Genomic DNA, 21048 nt, shown 5'->3' with positions numbered 1-21048 from the left:
ACCGGCTTCACACCTTTTAGAGTAGCCACAGGAAAAAAGTTCAGCCCAATACCCAAATACCACCAGATGCCCTTCACTTCTCAGACACTTGATCAGTGGGTGAGAAGAAGTTTGGAAAGCCACAAAAACTGCTTTTAAAAAAAGGCTTCCAAGACCTATAAAAAGCAGGCAGATTTTAAAAAGGGCTCCTCAAAGAACATTCCAAGTTGGGGAAAAGGTTTATCTGTTGACTAAATACTTACGGCTCAAATTACCCAGTAGGAAATTAGGACTGAGGTTCTTGGGGCCTTTCCCCATTGTAAAGATCATTAACCCAGTTACAGTGGAATTAAAACTCCCTAAACTCTTAGGAAAAGCTCACCCTGTTTTCCATTGCAGCCTGCTGAAACCTTTTTGGGGTTCCACCTTAAGACCTCCCCCTAAGAAGGCACCTGGAACCCTCATAGTGGCAGGACAGACTCACTATGAAGTAAAGCTTATTCTTAATTCTAGAATTTTTAAAGGGAAACTGCAATACTTAGTACAATAGAAAGGATATTTGTTGGCTGAAGCCACTTGGGTGAAGTCTAGTGATGTGAAAGCTGACAGACTCATTGATAGGTTCTATAAGAAACACCCTACTAAACCAAGAAGCAATCCCTAACCTGTGCTTTTGTTTATATTACAGGATTTGTCCTTTTTGTAAGGCGTGGTGGTGAATGTCAATGCTGCTAACATCGGATGTTTTTGCATTGACAACAGATGGAAATGTAGCCATTTTCTTCTATTCACCTTTAGAGTTAGATTATGCTGGGGAGGGGGGGTGTGTGAATGAGAGTCCAGCTAGACATAACAACACTGAACCTAGCATGAGAATCAAGGTTGTTGAAATCAGAGATGATAAACAATTGGCAGGCTGGAGAGCTGGAGAGGAAGCCCATGCTTCAAGCTAATTGGGGAATGTGATTTATGACTGTAAATTGGAGGAGGGAATTGTCCTTTGATACTATGTGCCCAGGGGAGGGGAATTCAGTTTTTGGCTTCAATTATGTTAGTGCCGATGCTATGCTACTCAAATAAAGATTCTTTAAGGTAAACAATGCCTTGAAGTTCTTTGAAGATTTTCATCTGCCGGAATCATGACACTGTATTTATACTATCTTGAGCCTGAAACAGGATGTCCTGAATTAATAAAATTTATGAGGACATGATGAAATGTTGGAGAGTAACTGCAAATACTCTGCCTTCCCACTAATTATTGACTCATACTAATAAACAATGTGTTAAAGAAAATAACTAAATTTTTCTGGAACAAAATTTAATACTAAGGAGGAAAATAGCCATTTTCCAGACATTGTCCAAGACATTCTAGAAGCTGTTGCAATTGTCTAAAGTTATATCCAGAAGTCGAAGAAATGGAGCAGACATGTTTTGGGCCAAAAAGATTTATTACTATTACTCAAAGACATTGGTAGAAATCGGCAAAGAGTATGACAAAGAGATGATTCTCCTGCTTTCAGAGAATCTTTATATCATTTTCCATCAATATCACTGCTGTCTTCAAACTTAGGCAAGTTGTGGCCATAGTTGTTCAGATGTACAAAGTAGAAATACAACATTTTTATCTATGTAGCAGGAGTCTTGGATTCAATCATTAAATATAAAAATAATACCCAACCTTTGGAACAGAGCAGGTGATCAGTCAGCAGTATTAAATATATTCACATGATGAATTTTAATGTGAACAGCTAGTGATATCTTTTGCAATGTGAGCATTGGGGAGAAAAAATTATCTCCAATTATTATGTTATAGTCAATTGTATGGAATAAAAAGATTTCTTGAAAAAATCTGGACTCTCAGAGCTAGAGTGGCTTGCTACTTAACCAAGATACGTTCCTTACTTTGCATCACAAAACAGTTGTTGTTGTTGTTAGCTGCGAAGTCGTGTCCGACCCATCGCGACCCTATGGACAACATTCCTCCAGGCCTTCCTGTCTTCTACCATCTTCTGGAGTCCATTTAAGCTCACGCCTACTGCTTCAGTGACTCCATCCAGCCACCTCATTCTCTGTCGTCCCCTTCTTCTATTGCCCTCGATCTTTCCCAGCATTAGGCTCTTCTCCAGTGAGTCCTTCCTTCTCATTAGGTGGCCAAAGTATTTGAGTTTTAGCTTCAGGATCTGGCCTTCTAAAGAGCAGTCAGGATTGATCTCCTCTAGGACTGACCGGTTTGATCGCCTTGCAGTCCAAGGGACTCGCAGGAGTCTTCTCCAGCACCATAGTTCAAAGGCCTCAATTCTTTGGCGCTCAGCCTTTCTTATGGTCCAACTTTCACTGCCATACATTGCAACTGGGAAGACCATAGCCTTGACTATACGCACTTTTGTTGACAGGGTGATGTCTCTGCTTTTTAGTGTGCTGTCTAGATTTGCCATGGCTTTCCTCCCCAGGAGCAAGCGTCTTTTAATTTCTTGGCTACAGTCCCCATCTGCAGTGATCTTGGAGCCCAGGAAAACAAAATCTGTCACTACCTCCATTTCTTCCCCATCTATTTGCCAGGAATTGAGAGGGCCAGTTGCCATGATCTTGGTTTTCTTAATGTTAAGTTTCAACCCAAGTTTTGCACTCTCCTTCTTCACCCGCAACAAGAGGCTCTTTAGTTCTTCTTCACTTTCTGCCATTAGAGTGGTATCATCAACAGTAGAAACACATTAATGGTAATGAATGCTTCCTCTTGGATTATCAGTTCATGGTTATAAAAATTAAAACATTGTTAAATAAACCAAATATAAGGCCTTTGAAAAGTAAAAATGCATTTTTGTTAAATAAAAACCTATTTTTGCTACTTTATACTACCTACAAATGAGAGTTCCTTTCAAACATTCCTGATCTTCATCTTGATTTTTGTCAAACACTGCCACTTGCTGGCATTCTTCATCCAATACTTGTGCTTTTATGAAAACATATAAATGAAAATTGAGCTTATGGAAATACTTTGTTTAATTTCACATAGAATATGACCGCCAGATATACAAAGCACATGGCTTTAGATTTGTTTCAAGTTTATCCTGGCAGCAAAGTCCATTTCCTTAAAACATTCCAAAGTTAAGTTAATAAGCATTTTAAATTCTCTTAGTTTTCTGACTTTTCTTATAAATTATTAGAATATTGTTACCCTTCTTAGTAGGGTAATCATTTATTTTTAGAAGTTTATGTTTCCTGAGAGAGAATGTTTCTTATAAACTAATTTTTAAATTCTCTCTACCCAAATACAGATAGTTGTTGACTTAAGATCACAATTGCCTCCAGAATTTCCACTGTAAATCAGGGCAGTCACATAAAGCAAATCGTCATGTGTTTGGACCTGATTTTTCAACCATTTTCCTTGGTTGTTAAATGAATCATTGCAGATGTTAAGTGAACCACATAGTCAGTAAGCAAATCTAGCTTTTCCAATGGAATTATTTTTTCCACAAACCGACAAAAAAGTCACAATTTGTGTTTATGTGACCATAAGATGCTGCAACCACTAGCGAACCAGTTTCCAGGCACCTGAATTGCAATCCTGTGGCCATCAGTTGTTGTGAGAGTCATGTGTACAAGTACAGGTCACAAAACACTTTTTCTATGGCTGTCATAATTTTAAGTCATTTTTAAATGAACAGTCGTAAGTCAAGGTCTACCTATAAATGCATGTTATATCCTTTAACATCAAGGACAAGAATATGATGTATGAATTCTCGGAAGCTTCCTGACCTCATTTTAATCCATTGTAGCATGTTGTATGAATGTAGCCTAAGTGCCCTATTTAACAAGAATGATTCCTATTTATAATCCCTCCCTCTGATTGCTAACATCACAAAGAAGAGGGAGCCAGGCTGTTCTCCAGAGCACCTGAGAGCAGGACAAGAAGCAATGGATGGAAACTAGTCAAGGAGAGAAGCAACCTAGAATTAAGGAGAAACTTCCTGACAGTTAGAACAATTAACCAGTGGAACAACCTGCCTCCAGAAGTGGTGAATGCTCCAACACTGGAAGTTTTTAAGAAGAGACTGGACAGCCATTTGTCTGAAATGGTATAGGGTTTCCTGCTTTAGCAGGGGGTTGGACTAGATGACCTCCAAGGTCCCTTCCAACTTATTATTATTATTATATTATTATAGTAGTTTCTATTGTGCCCGTCAAAGATGTCATTAACATTCTTGATCTGAGTTTCTGGAATTCATGGTTTACCTTTGAACAAATCTGGTAACCTTTAGTTGGTTGGATTGTACAACACTTCAAAAAAGTGTTTCACTTTCACAAAGTTGTTTCAGACTATTTATCAAAACTGCTTGATCAACACTGCTTCTCTTCACTTCCTCTAGATTTTCATTTGACACATATAAAAGCTAACAAAACTGCCAGGATGAGGTCTTACATTGACCTGAAGTTTCTTTTCTGTATGTAGCAAATTGTGTTGTCCACTTGCCTGTAGGAAGAGTATTGTGGCAGCTTCACAAAGCAAAGCAAAGAGCAGCCAACTTGTATACTTTTATTCTTTTTTTACATTCTTATGCCTATATGTATGTGTGTATATTGTTTGTCATAGAGTCAGCCAGATGTTTAGACTGGATTTGGCATTTTCTCCATTTCTTCCCAAGGAACTGGGAATAGGCAGATGTGGATGTTTTGAAGGTTAAGACCAGGTCCTTGAGAAGGACTCGATAAATGGAGAAAATGCCAAATCCAATCTAAACATCTGGCTGACTGTGCGACAAACCATAATACATCTACCAATAGTTCACACAGTTGGAAAATAGTAATAAATACCACCTGATATATGAGATATACTGCAAATACTTACTCAGAAGATGTAATTTGATATGCTCAGAATGGCATATCAGCCATGCTTAAATTCTTTTACACGGTGGGAACTATTATTTCTTTTCCTGTTTTCAGACACAACTGCTTTATGACTCCTAACTATGTAACTAACAGATTTTTAAAGCATTAGAAAAGGGCCAGTCTAAATTTCTAAGGGATATGTTAGTAGTATTGCATTGTGACCTGAACACAGCTTGATAATTGGAAACGTGATTATATATGAGGGAAACAAGAGCAAATTCTGGGTCAAATTAACTGCTAGGTGTGAGCCCTATGACACTTCAGGATTATCATTATCTACTTGGAACAAAATAGAAATGCCATATTATCTGGGACCCCAAAATCTAGGGAACATATGGACCTCACCATATGGAATATAAAGAAGTCAAATTTATATTATTGCTAGAAGGAAATGGAGGAGTCAAATATAGCCACAGCCAGGCTATATATAAGTCATAGCCAGGTGCTGGCTGTGGAACTGTTCATTAATTGCTCAAGTGCAACATCCAAAGTAAGCTAAAGAAGACAAAAGCAAGCTGGATGTCAGAACAACCCATGCAGACTGCCAAGAAGAGAACAGAAGCCAAAACTGAGAAAGACAAATATGTTAGGAAGGAACTTAATGACAGAGAGCTGTTAGAAAAGAAACAGGGCTACAGATATTTGTCACTATTGCAAAAGAAACTGTATTATAACAAGACCTGTAAAAGACATTGAATATGAAAACAGACATGGAAAAATGAGGAAAGTCTTCTGAAAGATCTCTGAACTCAGAACTGAGTTCAATTAACTCAATTAAATTGGAATGTTACAATGAATAGATAGTAGCTGATTGAAAGATCCAAGATGGAAAAACTATACTAAAATACTATATAATCAGGGCTTTTTTTCTCATAGAACGCTCAGAACAGAGTTCCGGCACCTTTTTTGGATGGAACATTGTAGGGTAGGCAAGGCGGGTTGTATGACATGTCTGAGTTCCGGCACCTTTTTCTTTTACAAAAAAAGCACTGTATATAATAGATGTCAATGTCCACAGTAGCTTAAAAGCTATTCTTTACTTATAACAACCTCTAGTATTAGAAGATGAAATTAGATCAGTATTTCAGACATGATCAAATCAGAAAGCTATAGGAACTGATGAACTACCCATAGGAATACTAGCAAGCAAAAGAAGAATTAGTAAAGTCTTAGCAAAAGAAGACTTGGGGCTGTGTCCTAAATCCGTTGCTGTTCACCCTGTTGACCCATGACTGTTGTGCTAGGTTTGCCACCAACCATATTGTGAAGTATGCAGATGATACAACAGTAATGGGCCTTATTCAAGATGACAATAAGGGTGCTTACCACAAGGAGGTTGAGGGTTTGGTGAACTGGTGTAAGAAAAACAGCCTAGTTTTAAACATTGGTAAAACCAAGGAGACCATTGTCAATTTCAGAAAAGGCAGGCACAGCCACACTCCTCTGTGCATTAATGATTCACCTGTGGAGATGGTTACCAGCATCAAATTTCTGGGGGTGCAGTTAACAGGTAGGCTGGCTTGGTCACTGAACAGTGAGACACTGGTAAAGCGAGCACATCAGCACCTGAATTTTCTGCATCAGATGAGAAAAGCACATCTTCCTTCCCCTGTCCTTACCACTTTCTACAGAGGGATGATCTGTAGAGCATCCTGTCATACAGCATCACAGTCTGGTTTGGAAGCATCACTGCTTCAGACAGGAAGGCGGTGCAGAGAGTGGTGAGGATGGCTGAAAAGATTATTGGCAGTTCCCTCCCTTCTATCCAGGACATAGCACAGAAGCATTGTTTGAACAGGATCCGCAGGATTGTCTGGGACATTACACATCCTCTTCACGACCTGTTTTCTTTGTTACCTTGTGGGAGGAGGCTTTATGATATATGAGGAAGAACATCCAAATTCAGTCACAATTTTGATCCATACATTATTAATCTTGTGAACTCTAAAGCTTCCTCTTTCCACCATGTATTCAAGATGGACAGTGATTAACATTTATACGTTATTTATATGGAAAGGTGTAGGTTTATACATATGTCGTATATAGCATGTTTAAATGTGTGTTATGTATGCATACACTTTTGAGAGCAAGCAACAAATTTTCCTTTTTAATGTGTGCCAATGTGCCCACAGTAAAAAAAAAATGACAATAAAGGTTATCTATCTAAAGGTATGAACCAAGCTCTGCCAGCAAATTTGAAGAATGACCCAGTGGCCAACAGATTGGACAAAACCAGTCTGCATACCAATACCAAAAAAATGAGACTTAACAAAATGGGCAAACTATTTTACATTATCATTTTTATTTTATACATTAACAAAACATCCAACACAGATTAGAGCCCATTAAGGAAAAAGAGATGCCAATGTTCAAGCCAGCTTTAGAAAAGCCCAACCAATAAGGTACATTATTGCTGATGTATATTGGATACTTGAGACAGCTGAAGAATACCAAAATATGTCAATATGTGCTTTATTAATTATAGAAAGGCTTTTGATTGTATCAATCAATCAAACTGTGGAATGTACTTAGAAAAATGAAAATCCTACTGTGTTTTCCTGAAAATAAGACCCAGGGATTTTGGGTTTTTTTCCTGCCTTCAAAAGAGGCACCAGGTCTTTTTTTGGGGGGGGTGCTATCTTTTCCACTCACCTCACAGCAGCGGCACCGAGAGCCCCACCCAGCCAACCTACTTCTTCTACAACAGAAGGAGCAGCTTCATTCTGCAGCTGAGAATGAAGCCTGGCCTGCATTTCGCAATCAAAGGCCTTTCCAGAAGGCATCTGCAGCAGAGAACTGAGCTATGGATTCAATCCATAGCTCGGTTCTTGGCTACATAGTCCTTCTGGAAAGGCCTCTGACTGAAATGCAGGCCGAGCTTCATTCTCAACTACAGAATGAAGCTGCTCTTTCCAGCAAGGCAAGTGTCAATACATGGGAGTCCTGGCTATAATGGTAAGCTCCACCCTCCCACCCTGCCCTAGCTTGATTTTTAGATGTGTGCCTTGCCCCAAAACTAGGGCTTATTTTGGGGGTAGGGCTTATATTAGGCCCACTCTCAAAAATCAAGCTGGGGCTTATTTTCGGGATAGGTCATACTTTCAGGGAAACACATAGAACATCTCATAGCCCTCATGAGAAATCTATATACAGGTCAAAAAACCATTGCAATGATGCTGTTTGATCACATGAGGGAGCCAAACAAGTGTAGTCTTACCAATTCTTATTAACTCTTCAGTTATATTATTATTACATATTAAATCTATAAAAGTGTAAATCTATAAAATTTACACTTTAATTATATTTTACAAATGGCCACTCTCAAGAGGACTGTGGAGAAGACTGAGAGAAGAACATCAAGAGATGCAGAATCTTTAAGATATTTTTAAGATGGATATACATCTAAAACACATGAATTAATTCAGGCAATGGAAACAAAGCTTAAATCAAAACTTGATACACTTTCAAAGGAATTTTGTGAGGAGATACAAGACTGGACTGGGGATATTAAACAGGTGACATATAGAGTAGATCTTATGGAGCACAAATTGGAGAAGAAAGAGGTTTTGTACCACGTTGATTTGGATGAGAGGGCGGTCTTAGAATTACAGCTTAAACATCTCCAATTAAGATTTTGAGCAGTTCCTGAACAGTCTGGAGAGATATTAGAGCAAGGAAGATTAAAGCCTTGGCCCAGTTAATTAATTGGGAAAAAAGACCCTCAACTTTGAAATAAATAAAATTTATAGAGTAAATACCAGATTTGCAACTACAAGAAAATTACCAAGGGACATCTTAGTCCATTTTGTAAGAAGAAATGAAGTAGATTGTCATTTCAAATCTAAACTAAGAATGGAATATGTGGATATAATTGTTTTGAAGGAAATTCCTGTCAGAACTTTGAGAAAAAGGAAAGCTTATTCCTTCCTTAATGATATCCTGAAGAAGAGAAAAATTCCCTTCCACTGGGATAAACTTGAAGGAGTGATATTTACTTATCAAGAACAAAAATTCAGCTTGAATTCTATAGAAAAAGCCAAGGACTTCTTGATCAAACACAAACTAATTTTGGACACAGCTGAAGAAATGGATACAGACAAGCAACTACAAGTAGATCAACCTTAAAAAGTTGACACTGAAGAAGATGTAATTGACATGTCCATACAGGAACTTACTACTTTATCCAAGGATGGAGATTAAGTTTATAACATGGAATATTAATGGGGTAAATGCCCCATGTAAGCGTAAAAAATATTTCATTACTTAAGGAAACTTAATGTTGATGTATTTGTCTTCAAGAAACACATGTTAAGAAACAAGACATGAAGTGATTAATAAATAAAAGTCTAGGGGATGAATTTATATCTGCTGGTTAAAAAAGATTAATGGAGTTGTTTTATATATAAAACCCCAATTTAAATCTAAGTTACTTTTATCAGATGAATATGGTAGATCTGCAGCAGTGGAAATTGAGCTTAATGGAATAAAAACAATAGTAGTTGGACTTTATGTACCAAATGATGATAAAAGTAATTTTTTTGAATATCTTAAGGATCAATTACTTATTAATATCAAAAGATATTATTACTTTTGAATATCTTATGGATCAATCAATTACTACCTTTTTTGAATGAAAATCGACTTATTCTGTGAGATTAGAATGGGATGATTTCCGCAGTTTTGGATAAAATATCTATAACAGAGATTAAATCCTCTCAGGGTAAACTATTAAAGACTTTTTTTGAGATGATGGATAATTTAATATTAATAGACTAGGCAAAGAAATGGATTTGCTATTGAACATACTTTTTTTCCAGAATGACCCAAATCTCTTTCAAGGATTGATATGGATTTCTAGAAATCGTGCAAATAAAATCCTAAAAGTTGACATTTTACCTAAATCTTTTTCTGATCATAATCCTGGTATAGATGGAGATTAAATGAATCTATTTTACAAAAGGAGATGATTGTAAAGGACTATAAAAAGAAGCTGAATGAATATTTTGATAATAATTTGGGTAAAGGGACAAATTTAATGACTGTGTGGGATGCCAGCAAAGCAGTTATGAGGAGTTATTTTATATAATATAATTGCCTAAAGAAGAAAAAAATCCCAGGAAAAGCTGCAAAGGATATTGGATGAAATTAAGCAGAAAGAAATTGAATTGCAAAGGATACCTATGGACTCTAAAATCTTACCTCAAATTAAAATGTTACATCAACAATTGTCTATGTTAACAGTTCAAGAAATAGAAACACAATTGAATTATGTAAAGCAAAGACGTTTTGGATCTGCAAATGAATCAGGAAGATGGTTGGCATATAAATTAAGGAAGGAAAGGGAAAAGAGAATGATAGAAAAAAATTGTGAAAGTAATAATATAACAACAAATAATGACTATCAAAAAGTCTTTTTGTAATTTTTATTTTGACTTTTATAAAAAGCAGGAACTAGATGGGTCTAAAATAGATGTATATCTGTTAAGACCACAGTTATCTAAACTCTCACAAACTCAGAGACAACTTATGATTCAATAACTACCTTTGAAATATCAGGAGCTATTAAAAAATGAAATCAGGAAAAGCTCCAGATCCAGATGGCCTCACAAGCCAATATTATAAATGCTTTGAAGATGAACTTCTTCAACCACTAAAGGACATAATGAATGATATATTACAGGGGGAAAAGATACCTCCAACTTGGAAAGCAGCTAATATTGTGTTACTACCAAAGGAAGGCCAAGATGTCCAATTATGGACCAATTTCATTACTAAACAATGACTATAAACCTTTTGCTGCAATTTTGGCAGAAAGATTAAAGGTTTTACAGGCATATATTCATGAAGATCAATCTGGCTTTCTGCCAAAAAGACAGTTAAAGGATAATGTGAGAACTGTTTTTAATATTATTGAATGTTTACAATATCATAATGAGAAACAGGTAGCTTTAATATTCTTAGATGTAGAGAAGGCCTTTGAAAATTTAAATTGGGCTTTTATGTTATAGTTTTAGAAGATATGGATTTTGGGGAGAATTTTATCCAAGGGGATAAAGCAGTTTATATGTCACAGCAAGCAAAGATTATTATTAATGAAGATTTAACCAATTAATGCAAAATTCAAAAAGGTATGAGACAAGGATGCCCCTTATCTCCCTTATATTGTTTATATTGGTATTGGAAGTCCAGAACAGAGATATTAGGCAAGATGAGAAAATAGTAGATATAAATATAAAAAAAGGATGTTCACAAATTGAGAGCATTTGCCAATGACCTGGTTATATTTTTGCAAGACCGAGAAAATAATACAGAATATCTGATGAGAAAATTAAATGAGTTTCAAGTCTTAGTGGGTTTAAAATAAACAAACAGAAATCAACAATGCTTATTAAGAATATGACCTCTCAGGACTGTTATATATTGATTAAAAAAAATCTGGTTTTAAGGTTGAGAAAAAGGTGAAATGCAAACATAAAATTGTTTCAAAATAGCTGTGTGCCTCTTTGGAATGATATCAAAAAGGATTTATTAAGATGGGATAAATTGCATTTATCATTATTGGGTAGAAGTTCTGTAATTAAGATGAATATTGTACCAAAGATTTTTGTTTGTTTGTTTCAGATGTTTCCAATACTTGCAACTGATACTCCTTTTAAACATTGGCCGAAGGATATTTCCAAGTTCATATGGCAAGGGGGAAAACAAGAATTAGATATAAACTTTGCAAGATGCTAAGGAGAGAGGAGGTAGGGGTCTACCGGATTTGAAATTGTATTTTGATGCTTGCTATTTGGTCTGGCTAAAAGAGTGGGTGAACCTCCAAAATAAGAGGCTACTTGATTTAGAAGGTCATGAATTAAGATTTGGATGGCACGGTTACCTATGGTATAACAAAGTTAAAATAAATGTTGATTTTAATAACCATTTTGTTAGGCATGTCATCCTAAGAGTTTGGAATAAATATAAAACAAGGCTTGCTTTAAAGTTGCCTCTCGGTGTCACCCCAGGAAGCTTTATTTTAGAAAAGAAAATATCTTTTAACTTTGGTGATCTTATCATTAAGTATAAGGAGGAGTTATAATCAGAAGGACTTGTCTGCCTTTGGTTTACATAACTACAATTGAAAGAAAGATTTAAAGCACACAAAAAGAGTTATGGGTTTGATTTTGTGGAAAATGAATTGGCAATCCTACTGTGTGATAGTCATCAATATATTATTGCTCAAGTTTACAAATTGTTATTGAATCTGAATTTGGTGAATGAACACATAAAGCATTGTATGATTCAGTGGGCAAGGAATTTTGGTTATGTCATGCTTTAACAATGGGAGAATATGTGGATGAAAGGTTTAAAATTTACATTAAATTATAACTTAGAAAATTTTTATAAGATGATGTATTTTTGGTATTTAACACTAGATAAGTTGTCAAGTAGAGGACAGGAAAGCCTGGAGGAACGTTGTCCATAGGGTCGCGATGGGTCGGACACGACTTCGCAACTAACAACAACAACAACAAGTTGTCAAGAATGTATTTAATGAATGTTGGAAATGTAAAAGTAAAGAAGGGATCTTTTATGACTTACAGTGGACATGTGACAAAGCAAAGAAATCTTGGAGTAGGACTCATATCTTAATACAGAAGTAATAATATAACAACAAATATTGTTATTTGTTCTCAAAGTGAATATAAAGTGAATATAAAGATAAAACCAGAAAATTCTCTTTGGGGTTTAATGGAAAAAGACTTTGGAAAAAATTTGGGACTTTGTTGCTATATATATTGAGGACAGCAAGATTACTTTATGCACAAAAAGGGAAGGACACTTTGATTCCCACAGTGGATGAATGGCTGCAGAAGTTGATGGAGTTAGCAGAGATAGCTAAACTGACTGCTTTGATTAGAGACAAAAATACAACTATTTTTGTTTCTACTTGGAAGCTGCTTCTGGACATTGTGCTTGAGTTGGGAAAAAAAAGAAACTTTGATTTTGGGTTTTACCGATTAGATAGGTTTGTTTTTATAGAAATAGCTAGTTTATACTATTATGTAAAAGTAAATGATGTTATTATGTTATTCTGCTGCACCAAAGGGAGTAGGAAGTCATTGCCTTTTCTTTCTTTTCCCCCACCCCGTTCCCCTCACTTTTCCCTTCCCTTTTCCCTCCCTATCTTTCCTATTTTCTTTTGCATTTTTGTATCCTATAGCAATAGCAATAGCACTTAGACTTATATACCACTTCATAATGCTTTACAGCCCTCTCTATGCAGTTTACAGAGTCAACATAATTGCCCCCAACAATCTAGGTCCTCATTTTACCCAGGATGGAAGGCTGAGTTACCCTTGAGCTGGTCAGGATTGAACTGCCAAACTTCTGGCAGTTGGCAGTCAGCAGAATTAGCCTGTTAATACTGCATTCTAACCACTGCACTACCACGGCTCTTGTAGTATTAATCCACAAATAAACTAAAAAGCTGACTTTGTAATAATGCCGCTTGGGGTGTGTGTGAAAGCCCTAACAAGCAGGCATATACATAGAATGAAGGCTACTGCTAAGCTTGTAAGCCGCCCTGAGTCTTCGGAGAAGGGCGGGATATAAATGTAATAAAAATAAATAAATAAATAAATAAATTTCCTGTTTCGGCCTAACCGAAGGCCATCAACAGGCAGTAGTCACAACAGTGACAGCTCATATTTGTGTAAATTTTTTAGTTTGCTAACAAAGAATTAAAGGGAGACTGATAAGCATTTCAAACTTATTTGTTTTCATCAGTCAGCCATACCCTTCTGAGATTCGAACCTGGGCTGTTTGGGGCCTAGCAAGGTAATCTAAATAGTTAACAAGCATTTTAAAACATATCTCCCTTGCTTCTCAGCTAACAAAGTGAGAAAGAGCTTGTGGCCTAGAGGTTAAAACAACTGCCTAATGTGCAATAAGCCCAGGTTCAAATCTCAGAAGGGTATGGCTGACTGATGAAAACAAATAAGTTTGAAATGCATATCAGTCTCCCTTTAATTCTTTGTTAGCAATCTAAAAAATTTACACACACACACACACACACACACACATATACATATACATATACATATACATATACATATACATATACATATACATATACATACACATATACAGGGCTTTTTTTCTCATAGAACGCTCAGAACGGAGTTCCGGCACCTTTTTTGGATGGAACCTTGTAGGATAGGCAAGGTGGGTTGTATGACATGTGTGAGTTCCGGCACCTTTTTCTTTTACAAAAAAAGCACTGTATATATATATATATATATATATATATATATATATATATATATATATATATATATATATATATATATATATATATATATATATATATATATATATATATATATATATATATATATATATATATATGAAACCACAGTACAGACAGATCCTAGAAATATAGACTAGCTCTTGGAGTCTGCATGCCAGTAGAATATGTAACTAGCATATAAGAAATATTCACACAAATTAATGGAATTATGGTGCTTAATGAAAGAAGGGCAGTTACTGTAGAGACAGTTACATCAATCTTATTGTACTAAGAAAAGAACATTCACTTATTTCAGTATACCGTATTTTCCGGCGTATAAGATGACTTTTTAACCCATGAAAATCTTCTCAAAAGTTGGGGGGTCGTCTTATACGCCCAGTCGTCTTATACGCCGGAAAATAGTACATAAATCAATCGAGCGTCCCCGTTCTTGCAAAGCAACTTCAAGCCTCCTTAGTCCACTCCCCCCTCCAACATGACTCTCCCTTCCCACCCCCAAGAGCCTCTAAGCCCCTTGCCCTCCCCCTTGCAAACGCCAGAACCCGGGAGTGGCAGGAAGCCCCTCCCCCTCACCCAAGCGGCATCTGAACATAAGCAGAGAGTGCCCTGCTACCCGCTATCTCTCCCGGCAGTTGTCTTCTAACGCTGCAGGAGGACCCTTGGTAGGGGGGGTGGCATGTCGGGCCCGGCAGGCCCGACATTCAGCGGGGCCTCGAGACCACTCACCGGCGATCCGGCAGATGCCTGCATCTGGCCTCGCAACCAGCCGCAGAAGCCCGCACCCGGCTTTCCTTCCCCCCACCTGCACCCGGCTACTGGTTCCTGGGCCCCGGCCCAAGCCGCGGGCCAGCTTGCCAGCGACCAGGCCAACGGACTCCCGGCCGCCAGATGCTGTGCTTTGGGAGATGCTCCCTGGCGGGTCGGGGAGGGAGCGCCTGCCCGCTGCCAGGCTGTTCCAGGAACTTCCGGGGACTTCCGGCAGGCCGGGGAAGAGCGTGCCTGCCAGCCCGTTCCAGGAACTTCTGGGGGGCCTGGCGCCCCTCTCGCCCGCAGACCACGCAGCGGCCCTCGCCAGCCGGCCTCAGCATGGCCGCCCCAAGCCCGGCTCTCCAGCGCGTCTTCCGGGGCCACCTGGCTGACCGCCTCCTGGGCGGGGCTTGGCTCCAGACACGCGGCTGCTCCATCTGCAAATGTGCTCTCAAATGGGTGGGTGGAAGGAAAAGCCCCTTTGGGCTTCAAAAGGGAGGCTTTGCACCATCTGCAAAAGACAGGGCTGAATCGGGCTTGTGTCGGACACTTGGCAACTGGCATGTAAGTATTTTCCGGCGTATATGACGAAAAATCTTAAAAATCTTCTCAAAAGTCGGGGGTCGTCTTATACGCCGAGTCGTCTTATACGCCAGAAAATATGGTACTTGCATCAGCCTTGTTGGGTGGTAGGTTCTGAAGTACAATATTGTAAGGGAATGGAAGCTATTGTAATATCAATGTACTTTTATCTGCATATATTATAAACAATAAAGACTTCCTCAACTTCACTTTGACTCTTGGTAACTCTGTAGACATGACCATGTAATTTTCTTTCAAGCAGTCCAGAAATGGTTTGCCATTCATTGTTTTATTGTACTTTCCTTCCTCAATTTAGCCTAAAGTTCTGGTATTTTCTGAGTATATCTCATCTATCTCAGAAAATGTTACATCTCTTAGTTTTAAAAAACCCAATAGGAGCAGAGATTATATATAGTTCTTGATCAATATTCACTAAGAAGTGAGAATGTAGAAAACAAATATCTGCTACTGTTTTTTTCTGCATAAATCAATAATCAATATTATGAATAACTTAATACGTACTATATTTTCTTTTTTCCTCCCTTACAACATTAGTTACTAGACTTGATAAGATTGGTAAACAGATGTTCAATTTATGTTTCTTATTAAATTATTTAAAAAACGTTTTGACAATATATTGTAACTATTGCTTGGAAAGTCACTCATCAAGAGTTCACGGGACAATAGTGAAGATTTCATAAGATGTATCTTGCAATTTGTGTTAGAGCCAAGTTAAGGATAATCTGTATGTTGATGCATGGTAGCTTTTGTCAGCTAATATATATTATACCACTTGACACTGAAGGCAAAAAAGGATCCTATATGTGATCCGTGTTAATATTTCTAAAATAGTTTATTCACATGGACAATTATATCATTAAAAGATTTTGTAAGCCATTAGAGAAATTAAAGATTGGCACTGTGTAATAATTAAGAGCCCTGGCATCCATTGACCCTCCTGAGTCTGCAGAATCTCAAAATAAAATTTAGACCTTGTGGCCCAAGTCTGACACTGTGAGCCAAGAGAGAGTGACTGGTCCAAAGTCATCCAATGGCTAAGGCTGGACTCAATCTCACAATCTCCTGGTTTCTAAACTGGTGCCTTAACCATTAGACCAAACCTCAACAAAATAAGCAAATAAATGGGAAAATATACAACAAAATTCAGCACCAATAAATATCAATTAGTACTATACAAAACAGGCTATAAGTACAATGAAAAAAACACTATTAAATTACATGTATATGAATTGCAGTGTACTGCATATTGTTGCAATGAACAGCATCACCATGATCTAATGCTCTAGAGACCCATGCACTGAAACGAATATGAGAATTCAAGAACTGTTGCATCATTTTCAATGGCAGGGGCCATGAAGGCAAATTAATAATAATAATAAATAATAATAAACCTTTATTGTCAAAGTACAACATGTGTGCATTGAGATTAGCTGAGCCTCCCCCCGTGCTCTCTCCCCCCAACACACAGTGACAACAAACCCTCCATCCCACCACACTATGTGAACCAACTACACCACACACCGGCCTCCCAAGTCAATTCTGCATAAGATTATGTCCCATTTAAAAGCCTAACAGCCCACGGATAAAAGCTATTTTTCAGCCTGTTGGTACGGCTGGCTATATTCCTATATCTCCTACCGGATGGTAGGAGAGTAAAGAGATACCGTCCAGGGTGTGAGTTATCCCTGAGAATCTTTCTCACTCTTCCAAGGCAACGAGCCCTGGCGATGTCATCCAGTGGTGTCAGGGAACAGCCCACAATGTCTTGTGCTGTGCTCACTACCCTCTGTAATACTTTCCTATCCGCGGCTGTCAGACCAGCATACCAAACCACAATACCATACGAGAGGACGCTCTCTATGGTAGACCGGTAAAAGAGGGTCATTAGCTGTTGTTCTACCCTGTTCTTCCGCAAGACCCTAAGAAAGTGAAGCCTCTGTTGGGCCTTTCTAGCCACCTGAGTTGTGTTAACTTTCCAGGTCAGATCTTCACAGAGGTAGACTCCCAGAAATTTAAAGGAGGAAACTCTCTCTACACAGTTCTCTCCGATGTAAAGTGGGGCAGGTTCCTCCTTTTTTCTCCGGAAGTCTAACACCATCTCTTTCGTCTTGCCGATGTTTAGGTGCAAGTTGTTGTTACTACACCATATGGATAGTTTTTGTACCTCCGCCCTATATGCTGTCTCATCCCCACCTGTAATAAGACCCACCACAGTTGTATCATCTGCGAACTTGATTATCGCAGTGGATGGGTCAGATGATACACAATCATAAGTGTATAAAGAGTACAGGTAGGGGCTAAGCACACAGCCCTGTGGTGTGCCGGTGCAAAGCTTCAGGGGGGTGGACAAAGCAGAGCCGACCCTCACTGTTTGTAACCGATCCCTAAGAAAGTCTTGAATCCAATCGCAGATGGCGGGGGAGAATTTCAAGTCAGTCAGCTTCTCGATCAGAATGCTCGGCAAAATGGTGTTGAAAGCCGAGCTGTAGTCAACAAAAAGCATTCTGACGTAACTTCCAGGCTTCTCGAGATGACTTGCTACAGAGTATAAAGCAGTAGCTATGGCATCGTCTGTCGACCTATTTCCCCTGTAGGCAAATTGATGTTTATCAAAGTCCAGTGGGAGGCATGTCCTGAGATGTTGGAGAACCAATCTTTCGAAGCATTTCATGACTACAGACGTTAATGCAATAGGTCTGTAGTCATTCAGGCACTCAACTGCAGTTTTCTTGGGGACTGGGACAATGGTAGCTGCTTTCAAGCACGATGATACACATGCCGTTTGCAAGGAGATGTTAAAAATCCTTGTCAGGACCCCTGCTAATTGATCGGCACAATTCCTGACCACTATCCCCAGCACCCCATCTGGGCCTGCGGCTTTGCTGGGATTCACAGCCTTCAATACAGCTCTCACTTGGTGTGTTCACACAGGGTGAGTGGCTGAGAGTCAGAAGGCCGGCCAGCAAAGGCTACGGGGTCTGGTCTTTTAACCTCGTAGCAGGCGAAGAAGATATTCAGCTCCTCAGCCAACAAGGCATTGGTGTTTGCCATGCTCCTCATGCTGCCCTTATAGTTGGTTAAGTGCTGCAGTCCCTGCCATACTTGCCTCGGATCGTTGTTCGCTAAGTGGTTCTCCACCTTTTGTTTGTATTGTTGTTTTGCCATCCTAATGCCTCTTCTGAGATTTGCCCTGGCCTCTCTGTATCTGTCCCTGTCTCCCTCTTTAAAGGCAGAATCCCGGGCTCTCAGGGTTATGAGTACTATAACATAAGACTTATAAAGATGGAAGTGATTTTTTAAAAAATTATGGCAAGAAGTAACTGTAGATGTGAACAATTCTGACTTAAACTGAAATTTTGAAAATGTCAGTTTTATTGACTAAAAGGATGGTTTTTAATGGCCTTTTTAAAAAAGCAGTTATGCTTAAGATGAATTTGATTAAACAATAAAAAATAAAATCATTTCAGTGATGAAAATGAAAAAAGGGGCTATGGCATATAGACTACTATCTTATGGGGACTATATGAAAGGTAACAATTAACCAGAGAACAGCTGTGCTACAAATGTGGCAACACATTTTATTTATTTATTTAGAGTAAGATGTGTTCACATCCAGCATGACAAAATTTGTACAAATTTCACAATTTAAAAATGAAGTTATCACAGCAACTTGTGATTTCACACATTTATAGCAAAATTAAAATGTCAACAAACCCATGCCGTGTAGTACAAAAATAAATCAAACCTCAGTTCCACAGAGAGCACAATAAGTAGTTTATACAAAATTCTGTCTTAATAAATGATCACTTAAATTAAACTTAGAAATGAAATTGAACAATAAGTTAGAATAAATAAACTCTGATGACTCACAATAATTTCAGATGAAATGTCAGCATTCTAATTAATATGTGACACTTTTGTGATCCCTATATAATAGTCACAGATAACTTTTGATTTGATATTATGTACCAACATTAGATGAGGAGCGCGGATTTGTGCTTAAAATCCCTTTTCCATTGTACATAGGTGATAACAATAAGAATCCAAAACTGATACTATCTATTACTCTACGGAAAGCATTACTATATTGGCAAAGAAGCTGCAGACACAATGCAGTGGAAAAATGCATATGCCATTATGAACAATGAGAGCCCTCCAAGGAGGCCAGGGCCAAAGGACAATAGATATGGCAAGAGGTGAATCTCAAGCACCTTGCTTCAGCTCTCAAAAAGGCAATTCTGAGCGTGGCAGCTACAACTAATAGCACAACAGAAAGGAGGGCACTGTACAGAGAAGATACTGCAGAGCCCCAAAGTAATTACATCATCTTCTCCCAGCTAGTTATTAAAGTCCTCGTGGAAAACTGTAAGCTTTTTGTACAGTGTATAGTATAAAGTGCCGCTGGGATATACATATATTTATACATATATATATACCGAGGTTGAGTATTGTATCAGAATATTTGTTGTGAGATCCCTGTAGTCTCCCCTTAGCAATAATATTGGATTAGCCACACTGGCTTCCACTCTAATTTGTTCAAATTTAGTGTCACAAAGCTAATGACACAAGAAATTGCACACCTCCGTATGGATATATAGGGCAAGGTAAGTGCAAATAGTCAACTGGCACATTGTGGGGACAATGACCCTGTAAGTCCTGTTCTGCTAAAAATATTTTATTTTATTATTATTTTTTTTTACAAAACCCATCTTTTTCATAACAAAATTTTTTAAAGTACTTTTGTACTTTTCTGCATAACATCAAGACATGGAAGGAAAAGATATGCTATCAAATTGAAATTAATTCAACATCCGACAAACACAACACACCATCTGAATTACTACTATTAAATGATAAAGAAAAATGTCTCAAGAAAAGTGGTCTTATGCATACATTTAGTGCAGTTATTTTGAAGAAATAACAATCAAATTTTAAAAAGTACAATACGTTTTTAGCTTGAAATGATGCAATTTAAAGCAAAAAAGTGCCAAAGTATATTTAGTTACATTAAATTTTTTTTTTGATTGCATTCATTTTTTGCAATAGGTAACAGTGGAACAAATAGATAGCATATGGAAATGCTACAATTATGAATGATTGTACTCCAACCAAAAAGCAGAACGTAAACAGTAAAAAGAGAAGAAAGTGAAACCATCAGATTGGCTGAACTGCATTCCATTTCCTAGGTAAAGTAGCAATGAATCCTGGTCAGCAACCGCTGTAATGACAACGTTTGGGAGTTAGTTCCCAAATGAAAAACCTTTTCCTTTCTACAGGCAATCTGTCTTTTAAACAATTGTGTTTTGCCTGAAAAAGGAAAGAGCGAAGTTATGAAATGATGAACTACATTGCTTTAACAGATAACTCAGATGGACACTCTTAAGAGTTCTCGAGAGCTAAAGGATGTTGACTCCACAGTGAATTTGAAAAGTAAAGTCGAAATCTTCCTGTCGTCCACCTCTGATCAGAGTTCCTGTTATTGTGGAAGTTCCCATATTCATACCAAGTAATGCTTAGAAGTTAATTAAAAAGTGCTG

Source organism: Vipera berus (assembly GCF_964194415.1).
Source record: "Vipera berus genome assembly, chromosome: 1".
In the NCBI taxonomy this organism is placed as follows: Eukaryota; Metazoa; Chordata; class Lepidosauria; order Squamata; family Viperidae; genus Vipera; species Vipera berus.
The sequence above is the reverse complement of the archived record's forward strand: the minus strand, read 5'-3'. Positions refer to the sequence as shown.